General features: G+C 39.0%; 1 protein-coding gene across 6 annotated transcripts in view; it reads right to left on the reverse strand.

The window, feature by feature from the left end:
• zswim5 (zinc finger, SWIM-type containing 5) overlaps window positions 1–17,300 on the reverse strand; it is a 269,540-nt gene that overhangs the window by 198,532 nt on the left and 53,708 nt on the right. Inside the window, exon 1 of one of the 6 annotated variants that reach the window (XM_087990549.1) lies at window positions 15,520–15,703. The exons of the other annotated variants lie outside the window; for them this stretch is intronic. The gene's annotated coding sequence lies outside the window, so the exon portion shown is untranslated. Of the gene's footprint in view, window positions 1–15,519; window positions 15,704–17,300 lie in introns of those variants that run through there. 6 annotated transcript variants of the gene reach the window in all.

Consider the following 17,300-nt stretch of genomic DNA (forward strand, 5'->3'; position numbering starts at 1 on the left):
GCTCCTTAGGTCTCTTTTATATCTTTCCCCTCTCACCTTAAACCTATGCCCTCTAGTTCTAGAATCCCCAGTCCCAGGGAAAAGACTTTGTCTATTTATCCTATCCATGCCCCTCATAATTTTGTAAAGCTCTATAAGGTCACCCCTCAGCCTCCGACACTCCAGGGAAAACAGCCTCAGCCTGTTCAGCCTCTCCCTGTAGCTCAAATCCTCCAACCCTGGCAACATCCTTGTAAATCTTTTCTGAACCCTTTCAAGTTTCACAACATCTTTCTGATAGGAAGGAGACCAGAATTGCGCGCAATATTCCAACAGTGGCCTTACCAATGTCCTGTACAGCCACAACATTACCTCCCAACTCCTGGACTCAGTACTCTGACCAATAAAGGAAAGCATACCAAACGCCTTCTTCACTATCCTATCTACCTGCGACTCCACTTTAAAGGAGCTATGAGCCTGCACTCAGAGGTCTCTTTGTTCAGCAACACTCCCTAGGACCTTACCATTAAGTGTATAAGTGCCGCTAAGATTTGCTTTCCCAAAATGCAGCACCTCACATTTATCTGAATTAAACTCCATCTGCCACTTCTCAGCCCATTGGCCCATCTGGTCCAGATCCTGTTGTAATTGGAGGCAACCCTCTTCGCTGTCCACTACACCTCCAATTTTGGTGTCATCTGCAAACTTACTAACTGTACCTCTTATGCTCCCATCCAAATCATTTATGTAAATGACAAAAAGTAGAGGGCCCAGCACCAATCCTTGTGGCACTCCAATGGGCACAGGCCTCCAGTCTGAAAAACAACCCTCCACCACAATCCTCTGCCTTCTACCTTTGAGCCAGTTCTATATCCAAATGGCTAGTTCTCCCTTTATTCCATGAGATCTAACCTTGCTAATCAGTCTCCCGTGGGGAACCTTGTCGAACACCTTACCAAAGTCCATATAAATCAAATCTACTGCTCTGCCCTCAATCTTCTTTGTTAGTTCTTCAATAAACTCAATCAAGTTTGTGAGACATGATTTCCCACGCACATAGCCATGTTGACTATCCCGAATCAGTCCTTGCCTTTCCAAATACATGTACATCCTGTCCCTCAGGATTCCCTCCAACAACTTGCCCACCACCAAGGTCAGGCTCACCGGTCTATAGTTCCTTGGCTTGTCTTTACCGCCCTTCTTAAACAGTGGCACCACGTTTGCCAACCTCCAGTCTTCTGGCACCTCACCTGTGACTATCGATGATATAAATACCTCAGACTGTTAGGTCTGAAGGTTGATAAGTCTCCGGGGCCTGATGGTCTGCATCCCAGGGTACTGAAGGAGGTGGCTCGGGAAATCGTGGATGCGTTGGTGATTATTTTCCAGAGTTCAACAGATTCGGGGTCGGTTCCTGAGGATTGGAGGGTGGCTAATGTTATACCACTTTTTAAGAAAGGTGGGCGAGAGAAAGCAGGAAATTATAGACCAGTTAGTCTGACCTCAGTGGTGGGAAAGATACTGGAGTCTATTATAAAGGATGAAATTACTGCACATCTGGATAGTAGTAACAGGATAGGACAGAGTCAGCATGGATTTATGAAGGGGAAATCATGTTTGACTAATCTTCTTTAATTTTTTGAGGATGTAACTGAAGTTGGACGAGGGAGATCCAGTAGATGTAGTGTACCTGGACTTTCAGAAAGCTTTTGATAAAGTCCCACACAGGAGGTAGTGAGTAAAATTAGGGCGCATGGTATCGGGGGCAAAGTACTAGATTGGATTGAAAATTGGTTGGCTAATAGAAAACAAAGGGTAGTGATAAACGACTCCATTTCGGAATGGCAGGCAGTGACCAGTGGGGTACCGCAGGGATCCGTGCCGGGACTGCAGCTTTTTACAATATATGTTAATGATATAGAAGATGGTATCAGCAATAACATTAGCAAATTTGCTGATGATACAAAGCTGGGTGGCAGGATGAAATGTGATGAGGATGTTAGGAGATTACAGGGTGACCTGGACAAGTTAAGTGAGTGGGCAGATGCATGGCAGATGCAGTTTAATGTGGATAAATGTATGGTTATCCACTTTGGTGGCAAGAACAGGAAGACAGACTACTACCTCAATGGAATCAATTTATGTAAAGGGGCAGTACAGAGAGATCTGGGTGTTCTTGAACACCAGTCAATAAAGGCAAGCATGCAGGTACAGCAGGTAGTGAAGAAGACTAATACCATGCTGGCCTTCATAACAAGAGGAATTGAGTATAGAAGCAAAGAGGTGCTTCTGCAGCTGTACAGGGCCCTGGTGAGACCACACCTGGAGTACTGTGTGCTGGTCTCCAAATTTGAGAAAAGACATTCTGCTATTGAGGGAGTGCAGCGTAGATTCACGAGGTCAATTCCTGGAATGGCAGGATTACCTTACACTGAAAGACTGAAGCGACTGGGCTTGTATACCCTTGAGTTTCAAAGACTGAGAGGGGATCTGATTGAGACGTCTAAGATTATGAAAGGATTGGACACTCTGGCAGTAGGAAACATATTTCCACAGATGGGTGAGTGCCGAACCAGAGGACACAGCTTAAAAATACGGGGTAGACCATTTAGGACAGAGATGAGGAGAAACTTCTTCACCCAGAGAGTGGTGGCTGTGTGGAATGTTCTGCCCCAGAGGGCAGTGGAGGCCCACTCTCTGGATTCATTTAAGAAAGAGTTGGATAGAGCTCTCAAAGATAGTGGAATCAAGGGTTATGGAGATAAGGCAGGAACAGGATACTGATTAGGAATGATCAGCCATGATTATATTGAATGGCGGTGCAGGCTCGAAGGGCTGAATGACCTACTCCTGCACCTATTGTCTATTCCCACAGAGTTCTCGGGTACACCTGATCAGGTCCTGGGGATTTATCCACCTTTAACCATTTCAAGACATCCAGCACTTCCTCCTCTGTAATCTGGACATTTTGCAAGATGGCACCATCTATTTCCCTCCAGTCCAAATCTTCCATATCCTTTTCCACAATAAATACTGATACTAAATGATTATTTTGCATCTCCCCCATTTTCTGTGGCTCCACATAAAGGCAACCTTGCTGATCTTTGAGGGGCCCTATTCTCTCCCTAGTTACCCTTTTGTCCTTAATATATTTGTAAAAACCCTTTGGATTCTCCTTAATTCTATTTACCAACACTATCTCATGTCCCCTTTTTGCCCTCCTGATTTCCCTCTTAAGTATACTCCTACTTCTCCCTCTTCTAAGGATTCACTCGATCTATCCTGTCTATACCTGACATATGCTTCCTTCTTTTTCTTAACCAAACCCTCAGTTTCTTTAGTCATCCAGCATTCCCTATACCTACCAGCCTTCCCTTTCACTCTGAAGTCTATTGAAGCTCAGTCTTGGGGAATGTTTAAAGTCAGGATTGATACACTTCTGATTATCAATGCCATAACGTAGGTAAAAAGCATTCAATCAGCCATGATCATATAAAACAACAGCCTTAAATCGGTTAAATGGGTTAAATGGCCTTCAGCTGTTCCTACCTTCCTATGATAGAGAATGGTCAACTTGTTCTAACTCGTACTAGCAGCAAACAATTCTAAGTTAGATAGCATTTGGAATAGTTACACTAATCCATATTGCAATTGACAACTTTAAAAACAGCTCTATAACTGCATTGTGACATTTTTGTTGCCCACATTGGTCTAACAGTACAGTATTATAAATTGTGCTCGTTAAATTATCTACCCTCATTTGACTTAAGACCTTTCTAACTCCAAATGTGAGGCTGCAATCTCAATCAATCTAGGCAGATGAAAGGATGGTGGTTTGACATTATATTAAACAGAACTCTGCAAGGGGATTTCTGAAGTCTAGACTAACAAAGCTCAGCTAAAATTCAGTTATTAATAGGCAATATGCCCCTAAAACCTCAAACCTGCTCTTACAATATCGAACACTGTCACTTCAAAACACAATTTACTGCAAGATCATCATATATCAGAGATCCAATTATATAATCCCCAAAGCCAATTCACTTTAATATTATGCACTGCTGAGGTACATTCTACCCTGCATTTTCTAATCATGCAGCTAATAAATTAATGTAACTGTAAATCATTTATGAACTCATTTACATTAACAAGTTAATTGTGTTGAAGTAACTGCCAGATCTCTTCTACAAAACCTTCTATGAAAGCAATGAAAATATAGGAGTGGAACCTGCTCCCACATTGGATTTGTTAACTCTGATTAAAGGAATCTGGAAGTTTCAACACCTGGCCTATTTCTTACCACCTAGTATTTTAGCATCCTTACTTTACACATTCTCGCCAACCTTTTATAAATGATCCAACTTTGCTGCTAAATTGAACAGTTGGTAGTGTAGAACTTGAGTATCGCTGAAACAAAATTCAAATTTTGTGAAGCCTGTTTGTTTTGAATTCAACATGACATTCACACAGTTACCAATAAAAAGGGGAACAATGTTTTATTGTTATGAGGAGAGAGTTCTGATTTCCTATACAATGGACTTTAGTATACGCATTGCAATGAAAAATGCACCAGTTCCACGATAACCGACTGTTAACTGCAAAGTTGTTGAGATTTAATCCAGGCAGGTTGTTTCTGATTGGTCAAGTATTTCTCAGTGGAATGAACCAGGAAATGACTGCCGACTATCTTGGTAAGTTTTAACAGGTACAATTTGTGTATAGGTTCTGTCTGCAAAGAATAGGGCCCTATATATTCATATTGGCAGCCTCTAGCTCATGCAAGTGTGCCATTCTGTGAGCCTAAATGTATCTTAATTGGACCAGAACTCTATATATTACGTAAAAAGTATAATCTTTCTTTGATCAAAGTCGTCATAGTTAGGGTGGCCATTTATCTGATTTACCAGACAGACAGTCCAGTTTTCAACTGATCTCTTCCACGTATCGTAAGAAACAGGAGTAGCAGTAGGTCATTCAGGAGTACATTGAGCCTGCTCTGCCATTCAATGATCGTAAGTGACCTCTATGCTTTAGTTATTGTGTTAAAGTCATCCTATAACCTGCTTAACATTCATTGTTTCCTGGTCTGTGAAAGACAAATTCTTTGCATATTCCTGATTATTTAACAAATATTTCCAGTTGTAGAATCAATCAATCTAATGTTGGACACGGTATGGAGAGTTTTACAGGCAAGCTATTTGAATACAATCAGTACTTTGCCTTTTGTGAAGGTACATGTTGTTGGATATAACCTGCCAGTCATTGGGATGTCTGGCCTACATATTCAACATCACGCCGGCACTTAAATTTATATATACTGTATTACTCACTTGTGTGATATGCAGAATATCTTTTTGGCTCAACAGTAGCATTCTGTTAGTGGCAAATACCACTGCTGTTGGTATGCATATTTGCATGAAACACACCCATTGCTTAAATTTTTCAGATTGCTTACCATTCCAAGATAATCAGAAGTTTGGGCTCTTTTCAGAGCTGAAAGTAATAACCTTGAGCCCATTCAGGAGTTTGCTGATGGACAGCATTAAATTATCTGATCAGCGTTATCAGGAAGCTTTTGGTGCACCTTATTCCAGCATCAATCTTGCACAGTGAGCAAATTACTCAGGTCATGTTTATTAGGTTATCCAATACAAGCAATCTTGAAGCACAAGTTGTAGGAATGCCAACTGATCAGTGAAGGTAGGCTTGTGGGTAGATAGTAGTTACCTCACCTGGCCTACATGTGACTCCAGACCTACAGAAATATGGTTAACACTGAATTTTCCTCTGAAATGGTTGAGAAGCGCAAAGTGGTTAAAGGACAATTAGAGATGAACAAATGAGAGTCTTACTAGATGTCCCCATATCATATTAAGAATGCTTTTTTTAAAAAATACAGCATCAGTAGTCAAATAATTAAGGAGCAACCTTCACTGATTTCTAGGGAAGGGAGAAATACTGAGCTTCTCCAACTGAACAGATTATATTAAGTTGATAGGTACTTTGGTGGCACAGTCTGTGGCAGCACTGTCAATTAACAACACGGCTCAAAACAGAAAACTTGTTGTTGAAAATGTTCAAAGTGGATACTAATTGCTTTGGTTTGCCACATTCAAATGATACATCAGTTTGACAAACATTATTTAAATTATAAGGATCTTGAATCAAAACAAATCTACGGTGGGGGAGGGCAAGTGAAGCAAGCAGTCAATACAAAGTGTTGAGAGAAAAGCAACATTAAGGAATAAAGACTTCATTATAACACAAGCGGTGTTATTGTGTTGACCAAAAATGCTTTTTAAATATTAAATTTGTTTCTTCAGTCAAATTTAATTAAATTGAATCTTACTAATTTAAAATGTCCAGAATACACTGTGCATACTTACAGAAGACAGAATTTTATATATTACATTAAAAGTATGATTCAAATCTTGACGATCAAGGTTTGAATCATAGCGAAGGTGACCATTTATCCGGTTTACCCGACAGACTGTCTGGTTTTCAGCTGATCTCTTTCATGTAGTGTACAAATAATATCGTAAAAAATAGGAGCAGGAGTAGGTCATTGAATAGCACATTGAGACGGTTCTGCCATTCAATACACATTACTGAACTCTATGTTTCGGTTTTTGTGATAAAGATGACTCTGTAACCCATTTACTGTTCGCCTTTTCCTGGGTCTGCGAAAGAAGCCTTTCATAGCCTGATTCATGAGGATGCACAATTCCCAACATTCATTCTTCTGATTGGTGAAATGTGCTCACATCAGTATGTGTGGCTGATTTCTCCCATTCCAGCTGTTTGGGGCCAGGAATAACTCAACACTTTGGGATCCTGCAACACATTCAACATCTTGTTTGATGTGATGTTCTCATTTTTCTACTCAGTACTACTTCTACATCTTTTACGAATTAAAAAAAAACTTGCAAATCATGGAGCCACAATATACATTATTCTGCTCATAGATCCCCATTTTTGAAACTGGTCGCTGCTTTACATCAACATTTGTTAATGAATTTAAATGTCACAAATGGTCAACAGCAATCTCTCTTCCCTTCGATTATCCCCATCTTCAAGATACACAGATCCTTTTAACTTTGATAAGACACCTTAAACTATGTTGCTTTGTTTCAGTACTGTATGGAAGTATTAGTCTAAACTATGTATACAAACCTCAAGTTCTAAAATGAAACTTGAATCCAGAATCTTTTGATTCAATCAACATCACCCAAAAAGTTAAAAAATCACAACACCAGGTTATAGTCCAACAGGTTTAATTGGAAGCACTAGCTTTCGGAGCGTCACTACCAACTGACGAAGGACCGACGCTCCAAAAGCTTGTGGGCTTCCAATTAAACCTGTTGGACTTTAACCTAGTGTTGTGTGATTTTTAACTTTGTACACCCCAGTTCAACACCAGCATCTCCAAATCATAACATCAAAAACAGCTTAACTGGTCATTATCACATTCTTGTTAGTGTGACCATACTGTGTGTAAACTAGCTGTCATATTTTCTAAATTAAAATACCTCAATAAGTATTAAATGGCTTTAAAGTGCACAGAACATCCAATGGCTGTGAATGGCAACATTAAAAAATGTGCACTTAAAGAAGCAAAAGTACTGGCTGTGAGTCAAGGCAAACACTCCAGAGAAAGATGTCAAAGTAGGTACACTACAGAATCAAACTGAAAAGGATCAATCTCAAAACTAGTTTCATAAAACATTCACCATTTGAAGGAGGTGGACAAATCTCAATTTCAACAGATTAAATACATTCTTCAAAACTTGCCCAATTCATCAACCAATCAATTTAAAGAATGGATTATTATAAAGGAGGTCATGCCTGACTATGCTTGCTGTTTTTTTTAAAATAGTGGTGGTCACCAGTATGGATGTTGTCTCTTCTTCTGGAAGATATTTAATTAATTTAGCACTAGTCATTATAGCACAAATTAGAATAGAATTGGAAGTAATCTTGTGATATGGATCAATAATTGGTTTGCAATGGGGTGACAGAGAGTAGAGATAATGTTAAAATTCTGATTGGCATGATATGACTAATGTATTTCCCCAGGCCTTTGTAGAGATTTCAGATTTTCACTAAGGATTTTAGTAACTTGGATAAAGGCAGAGGAGTCCATATCAAAGTTGGAGGATTATGCTAAACTAGTAAGCACAAGAAATTGTTTAGATAGGTCCGGGAAGTTATAAAGGGGGAAGTGACAAACTTAGTAAACAAACAAACAAACAAACAAATCTACAATAGTTGCAGTTCAATATACATTACCAGAACAATACCACTATTTAACAGGTTGAATTGCAAGAACAAACTGCATTTACTTACATTTAGAAGGTTGAGGGAATGTTACATTGAGTTGCAAGAGATAATTGAAGAATTTAATTAAGTAAACTATTTCCTTTGGTGGGTGAAGGCTTTTCTACACAAAAGGGAAATGGAAATCTAAATCAAAATTTGCTCCCCAAAACACTGGAGATGCTGAGTCTATTTTAAAAGTTTACAACAGAGATTGATAAGATTTTTGTTAATAAGGATATCAAAAGGATCTAGAGTACAAACAAGAGAAAAGAGATACCCATCAGCCATGGTCTAAACTGAATCTGCGCCCACTGCTAAAGAATTAAAATGCAAGTCAAATTTTATTTGTAATTCAAAAGTTTGTGAGAAGATTTGTAGCTCGGGTGCTCATTGTTGTGGTTCTGTTCGCCAAGCAGGGAATTTGTGTTGCAGACGTTTCATCCCCTGTCTAGGTGACATCCTCAGTGCTTGGGAGCCTCCTGTGAAGCGCTTCTGTGATGTTTCCTCCGGCATTGATAGTGGTTTGTCTCTGCCGCTTCCGGTTGTCACTACATAGGACAAACAGGAAGACAACTAACAATCTGCATCCATGAACACCAACTAGCCACGAAACGACACGACCAGCTATCCTTAGTAGCCACACACGCAGATGACAAGCAACATGAGTTTGACTGGGACAACACTACTATTATAGGACAAGACAAACAGAACAGCCAGGGAATTCCTAGAGGCATAGCACTCATCCACAGATTCAATCAATCAGCACATCGATCTGGACCCAATATACCGACCGCTGCAACGGACAGCTGGAACTGTCAACCGGAAGCGGCAGAGACAAACCACTATATATGCCGGAGGAAACAACATAGAAGCGCTTCACAGGGGGGTCCCAAGCATTGAGGATGTCACCTAGACAGGGGACGAAACGTCTGCAACACAAATTTTATTTTTAATATATGGAATTCCTCGAGTCTAATGCCACATTTTATTGCATGGTTTATAAGCCGTTCAGGGATCTTAATTACTGTATCAGCCTTGGTAAAATCAGATGAACTCTGAGGCTCCTTCTCCTGATGATTGACAATGGTAGCCATTTGAGTGTCGAAAGGCAAAAACAGAAAAATAATTGACACCCTGTGAACTTCAAATCATTTTGCTTGGTTTAAAAACAATTGCAATACAAACCAGATGTCACATATATTCAAAATATCCTAAAGCAAGGACTTGGACAGATGAACTAGCATATATAAGAAACCATGTTACTGTACAGTTTCCAATTAAGCATAGGAAAGAGGAAGTCATTTAAGAATTAAGCATTAAACCAAGGATCACAGTAATGCAGTGACTGAATCTACTTGAACATAAAGAATTACATTTTTCTCCTTGAATAAAATTCATTTGTAATAGTTACAACCAAAAAGAATTAAGCAAAACAGAGTTCAGTTTTCTGTAATTCCACAACTCCAAAATAGTTGCATTTCTACAACATTGAACATTATTCTAATAAATATCATGTCCCAGAAAAGGTTAAAAAAGGGAGAAAAGGAAACAACATCCAGTCCTTATTTTATTCACCACTTAAATCTCCAGCTCAACAGACAGACGGACCACATTTGCTTGTTTGGAATGCAAGGCAGTTTCATTTCGCTAGAAAATTCCTTCTTCAGCCAAACCACTAACTCAATTGGCCTAAGAATCAACACAGTATGCTGCTGTTAGTGGCAACTGATCCAAGAAATGCGGTTTGCCAATTCTCTTCTGTTTGACTTTGCCAAACTGCTTAAAGTCTAACCTGACCACAACACAAACCCTACATTTTCTAATCTTCCTTTAGAGGGTGTTGTTTCAAATTAACAATTTTATTTACAGGCTGTTGATTTTGCATTATGTAGGTCAAAATTTCAACTTAAAGCAGGTTGCAGAATTTTAATAAGGAACACAAATATGCAAATAGTGCAGATGCCAGCTAAGCATACACAGCTGATCCAAAGTTAGAATGAAAATCACCAAACTATTTCACCTTCTTTCTCCAAATTTCCCCTCTTATGTACTGAATGTAGTGACTCATGCTGGGCCATGTTTCCACAGGCATCATCAATACAACAGCACCTCTTTTAAGTCATAGTTTATTTGAGGTCAATACTTCGTGGGGCTATTTCACACTGGGAGCATTGTGCCAACCCTGATGCTAAACTCCCTCCATATCCATTGGCATTATGCAACAAGGTCAATATCCAAAGATGGAAATGTGGTGATGATTAGTGCAGCACTTCTTCTCATAGCTGAGACAGTACAGTCTAGGACCAAAACACAAAAGACAAAAATCTGTGAAAAACATGGGTTCTGCAGCTCAGTATTGCACACTGCAATGTGTTTACCCATTAAGTTAGCTGAAAAGAAAACACCAATTTCAATTTTATAAAGCCTATTACTCATTTTGCTTGCTTGAGTTGTATAAGTGACATGTTGAACCAAAGACCTAAACTGATGTACTAGTTGTTCCCAAGAAAAGTCACTAGACTTGAAATGTTAAATCAGTTTCTCCCTTCACACATACTGCCAGAATTTTTCCAGCACTTTAAGATTGCCATCACCTGTGATATGTTGCTTTTAATTGCATACTGGTTGTATCCATATGTATGTCTGTTCATGTGTCTTTGTGTGCGAGTACCACAGGCAACAGTTAGATATGTGTGTATATTGTTGAATATTTTTGACTCAATTTAAAACTTACTACACCATGTAATTCTCTCGCCATGAGAATCAACAGATCTATCCCCCCTTTCTCTAATAATACCATTGTTATTGAAATATGATGAGACATCATTTTGTGTCTATTCTATTTGCTGTAAGAGCACAAGTTAACCATGATAGATCAGATTTATTGAAGTTAATGACACATCATGGATAAGGTTTTTAATATTTTGGGAGGTTATTTAGTATCATCACAAAAAGGTAAGAGTAGTCTGTAACTTGCCTTTGATATCCAAGCTTACTATCTAGTTTAACTCAGCAACTTCAGGAGAATAGGAGAGGGTAAAAAAAAAACTGAGAAGAGGCTATTCCAACACTTATTGCTTTACTTTTTGTTTTGAAATAAAGTAGTTCTTTTCCACATTTCCTTGTTACGGTTTTTATACAATATGTTTCCATTGCTGATTACACATGTAGGAGACTTTTATTTTGGGAAGAATTTCTCACCCACTAGATACTCTACAATGCCAGCTCAATTTAGGTTGGCAAATTATGCATTAACAGAGAATTTTTTAAAATGAAGTAAAAAGTAGGAGATCACAGCATGGTAGTGTGGAGGAAAAGTGGAACTGCATACTGATCTTTCATCCCTGGGTTCAGAGAAACATCTGATCCAGAAATAACCAAAAAGAAAATCTCCTGTCCTGTTGGCAGTAAAACCCCAATTAAACAATACTGGCCAGTCTCATCCCAGTTTCCAGTGTGAATGAACCCACAGCAAAACATTGTCACTAACTTGACACTAATTCAAAAGTTCACTGCCAAAGAATTGCTCGTGTATAAAATTAAAATTACAATATTATTGAGCTTTTTTGCTTTGAAGATAGAAGAGAGAGAGAACAAAGAACAAAGAAAATTTACAGCTCAGGAATAGGCCCTTTGGCCCTCCAAGCCTGAGCCGATCCAAATCTACTGTCTAAACCTGTCGCCCAATTTCTAAGCATCTCAATCCCTCTGCTCCCCACCTACTCATACATCTGTCCAGGAACATCTTAAATGAATCTATCGTGCCTACCTCTACCAACTCTGCTGGCCCACCACCCTGTGTGTGAAGTACTTGCCACGTGTATCCCCCTTAAACTTTCCACCTCTCACCTTGAAAGCCTGACCTCTCGTTACTGAATCCTTCAGCCTGGGAAAAAGCTAGTCTCTATCCACCCTGTCTATACCCATCATGATTTTGTAAACCTTATTTCGGGTCCCCCCTCAAACTCCTTCTTTCTAATGAAAACAAACCTAACCTACTCAACCTTTCTTCATAGCTAGCACCTTCCATACCAGGCAACATCCGCGTAAACCTTCTTTGCACCGTCTCCAAAGCGTCCACATCCTTTTGGTAACGTGGCAACCAGAACTGTACACAGTATTCTAAATGCGGCCGAACCAATGTCTAGTACAATTTTAACATGACTTGCCAGCTCTTATACTCAATAACCCTATCCAATGAAGGCAAGCATACTATATGCCTTCTTGACTACTCTACCCACCTGTGCAGCAACCTTCAGGGTACAATGGACCTGCACTCCCAGATCTCTCTGCCCATCAACTTTTCCCAAGGCTCTTCTGTTCATTATATAATTCACTCTAGAATCCATCTGCCATTTTTCAGCCCAAGTCTCCAGTCTATCTATATTCTCCTGTATTGTTTAACAGTCCCTTATGCTTTCTGCTACTCCACCAAACTTCGTGTCATCCTGCAAAAAGGGTCTCTACTCTGTATGTAAAGTCATAAGTAACCCAAGCTAATGAAGCTTCCTTTAACACAGCATTGCATAAAACAAAATGACAAATCTAGGAGAAAGTGAGGACTGCAGATGCTGGAGATCAGTGTCATAAAGTGTGGTGCTGGTCAGGCAGCATCCGAGGAGAATCGATGTTTCAGGCATAAGCCCTTCATCAGGAATGACCCTGGATCTCTGAGCTCCAGCATCTGCAGTCCTCACTTTCTCCTAGGACTGCAAATGCTGGAGCTCAGAGATCCAGGGTCATTCCTGATGAAGGGCTTATGCCTGAAACATCGATTCTCCTCGGATGCTGCCTGACCGGCACCACACTTTATGACACTGATCTCCAGCATCTGCAGTCCTCACTTTCTCCTAGTTGATTTCAACCTTAGTGCGAAGCCTCTTCCAAGAATGGCAATCTACAAAGACCTCAGTGAGTCCCTCTCTCACTGTACTCTCCAGGTCCTCTCTTCCTTCCTGATGAAGGGCCTATGCCTGAAACATCGATTCTCCTTCTCCTCGGATGCTGCCTGACCTTCTGTGCTTTTCCAGAACCACACTCTCGAAAATGATAAATTTGTTCTTTATACATTGTGTGTAGGTATTATAAATCAATGTATAAAGTTACTCTTACCCCAAGCCCGATAAGAGTGCACTTTTCACCATCTCTGCTAAGTTTTTGTTACCATAAAAGCAACAAAGTTCCACAGAAATGTTTCGTTTTTAAAAACTTGAATGTTAGTCAGTTGAACAAATGACATTCGTATTTACCTTTGTTTTCTTGGAGACACTCTTGGGTTTACTCTGTAATCTTCCTTAAACTAACCAACTGCATTATCCAAAAAGAAGCCAAAGAACTGACATTATGTGAGTGCACATTTTCTGAAGTCCCACTACTCCATGGGTCACAATACAAAATACAATTATTTTATCCAGTTATCAAGGTGGTATTATCTTTAAGTACCTTATTTTATTTTAGGATTAACATGAAAAGATCTACCAGTTTTCTTCATAAATACAATTAATAATTTTTAAAATAAAAAAAACTTATTCAATGAAGATACAACACACAGTCAACATTCACAATTGATACATTGAACTATAAATGCTTATCCCTCAAAATATTCTGAAAAATACACACACACACACACACACACACACACACACACACACACACACACACACACACACACACACACACACACACACACACACACACACACACACACACACACACTCATTCTTCAGGGGGGAAAAAAAGTAGATCTTTCCACTGAGATTGGCTTGCTGATAAAGAACACTTTGGTTAAAGAAGGTAAAAAGGATAAAGCATAGAATATTCCAAAATATGATGTTCTGGCAAGTGTGATCAAGTCACTATGGTAATCACGTGGTTCTTCTGTAATGTCTTCAGGCAATACAGTATTGAGAAGTTTTTGCAATCACTCTTAGAGAAGAACAAAGAGGTTTCGCTCTAAAGGCAAAAAAGGAGATTCAATTTCAGAAATTGGACAAATAGCTGGGTTGCCCTTGTTACCCTCCATATAAAAAAAATGAAACTCTCCTTCCAGTCATTGTTTAAACAGCACCAGCAAGGATCTACATCAAAGCAAGCAGTTATCGAGAAAGCCTTGTTTAAACAGCAATGCAATATCCATGGTGACTGTCATGGATCTCTCTCAAAGAAGCCACACCAGACATTTCCACAAAACTTGGAATAAATCAATTTTTCCACAGTTCTTAAAACAAAAGACCCTAATTCTCCAAGAACTATCAAATATGAAGCATCTTCAGGACAGTAACAAACAGATGGATCGCATTTTTGTGTATGTCAACCAAGCTGATTCGAAAGGATACTTTACACTGAGATTGGAGATTGAAAGATTTTGTTTTCTTTTAGCTTTGCCTAAGCTTATTTACATTGATGAAATTAATTATTCTGTTCTTATGGTGCTAGTAAAGAACTAACACCCCTTTAAAAAAATTGCATAACATAGTTTAAATGAACACTGCATTCCATTTTGTTTACTTCTAATTCTAACCCACAAAAAGAGGTATTTGACAAAAGCAAAAAGAGGCAGATGGCCTGGAAAACAGAATAAAGAATAGAACAGCTGTATTATTTAGTGCTGCCAACAGTTTCTTTTCCTCTGCGTTCCGTTCCTCCACACTGTACGAATACCCAAGATCCAATATGCTTGCTCTGAATTAACTAGTCGAACCTCACATAAGCATTGCATGAACTCCAGGACTATATGAAACAGCATTCATTTCACCTACAAAACACCTATCTGCTTCTCTTTGATCTGAACTGTGGCATACAAATATTGAAATACAAAATTATACAATTCACAATAGTTCAATTCTAATTCATTTTATTTACAAAAGCAACAAAACAAAATATTGTGCACTAGGTTTATATTGCAGCTTTATGCAGGGTCATAACTAAAACGAAACACCAAAACAAAGCAGCACACAATTTCCCAAAAGAGGAACTCTCCATTTCAATTAGAGTCCTATTTGACCCTAATTCTAGAGGGTATTACAAAACTTCAGCACTGATGCAAAACAAAATGCTACACTTGTTTTGTAAATGTAGCAAAGAAATGAGATTAATATAGGTCAAAATTTACAAATGTAAAAGGAACACGAAATCAAATCAGAACTACATACAATGTTAAGTTTCTACTATTTCCTATATTAAAACAAAAGTACATTTTTAAAAAAGTATTTTTTTACTAACCTGTTCTGAGTTACTATCACACACCTTTGGAGCAGGTGGGACTTGCACCTGGCTCTCCCAGTCCAGAGGTATGGGCACTATCACTGTACCACTAAGTGGGCACCGATTGTAAACAAAAGTGCACATTTCTGAAGTCAGATGAGGGATAAAGAGACCAAGAGAAATGTCTGTATTTCAGCCAAATTAGTGAACAAACATCGTCACATCCCTCCGGTGTTGTCATTTTTTGACACTGGATATTAATGGTGAATTGTTTATCTTTTGGAACATCCATGTTGGAATTGTAAATTGGTGCGTACTGATAAGGGAAGTACTACTCGTTGACTAAAAGTTGACATAAGCAATTACAAAATAAAGTAAAAACAAATAAAGTAGAAAGTAAAAAAATCTAGTTTTTTAAAAAAAAATATTTTGGGGTGCAAAGAACAGTCTTACAAAACAAAACGCTTGGTGATATTGCAGGACAGCCACCGAGGTAATAATACACAGAGTGGGGAAGGAAAAGACAGAATGTACAAACATGAGTAAAAACAAGCAAACAGGGTCAAGGGGTTAAAAACTGAATAGACAAATTAATGGCTCTTTATTTAAATGCAGAGTGTGTTTGGAACAAACTAAATGATTAATATCACAATAGGCTACTTAATAAGATGACAGCCTATGGTTTGAAAAGTAGTATTTTAGCATTGATAGAGGATTGGCTAACTAATACTCAACAGGTAGTTGGGACAAGCAGCATTTTCAGGATTGTAACTTGTGACTAGTGGAATGTTACAGGGATCAGTGTTGGAGCCACAATTATTTATTTATAATGTATACCGATGACTTGGATGAGAAAAATGAAAGTTGAAAAATGTGGTGCTGGAGGCAACAGTGCTAACCACTGCGCCACTATGCTGCCCACGTTTCCTGTCTTTTAGTCAACGGCTTATCCATCCTGCCAAGGACCCAGCAATCCCAAACATTTCTAATTTACTAACCTACCTGGCATGTTGCAGCATATCAAATGCTCTCTCAAAGTCTAAATATATAACATCCACAGCACTGGGGAGGTGATGGCCTCGTGGCATTATCACTGGAATATTAATCTAGAGAACCAGGTAATGTTCTGGTGACCCAGGTTCGAATCCCACCATGGCAGATAGTGGAATTTGAATTCAGTAAAATTCTGGAAATAATAATCTGATGATGTTGATTCTCATGAAAAAAACCCATCTGATTCCCACTTTGGGTGACTGTCTGTGACTGGAGTTTGCACATTCTCCGCGTGACTGCGTGGGTTTCCTCCCACAATTCAAAGATGTGCAGGTCAGGTGAATTGGCCATGCTAAATTGCCTGTAGTGTTAGGTGCACTTTTAGGGGTAAATGTAGGGAAATGGGTCTGGGTGGGATACTCTTTGGAGGGTTGGTGTGGACTTGTTGGGGTCGAAGGGCCTGTTTCTATACTGTTGGGGAAACTAAACTAATTCATTAATAACGTTTAGGGACGGAAACAGTCATCCCTACCTGGTCTGGTCTACATGTAATCAGACACGATGGGCTGAAAGACCTACTTTGCCAGCTATATATTCTGGCTCGATATCAGATGGACGATCCTGAACTAGTTTATTGAAAGCAAAGTACCAAAGTCAGGCAATTATTTGGCGATATTTAAGCCTGCACTATAAATTTGAAGTCAAGACGATGGAAGCAGAAAAGGCAAATGAAATTATTTGAAAATTTTAGAAAGGTAGAATGAGTCAAAAAAAAGTGTGGCACTGGAAAAGCACAGCCGGTCAGC

This window comes from Chiloscyllium plagiosum, unplaced genomic scaffold, assembly GCF_037043375.1.
Source record: "Chiloscyllium plagiosum isolate Xiang-an unplaced genomic scaffold, Cpla_swu_hap1 HiC_scaffold_9, whole genome shotgun sequence".
Classification (NCBI taxonomy): domain Eukaryota; kingdom Metazoa; phylum Chordata; class Chondrichthyes; order Orectolobiformes; family Hemiscylliidae; genus Chiloscyllium; species Chiloscyllium plagiosum.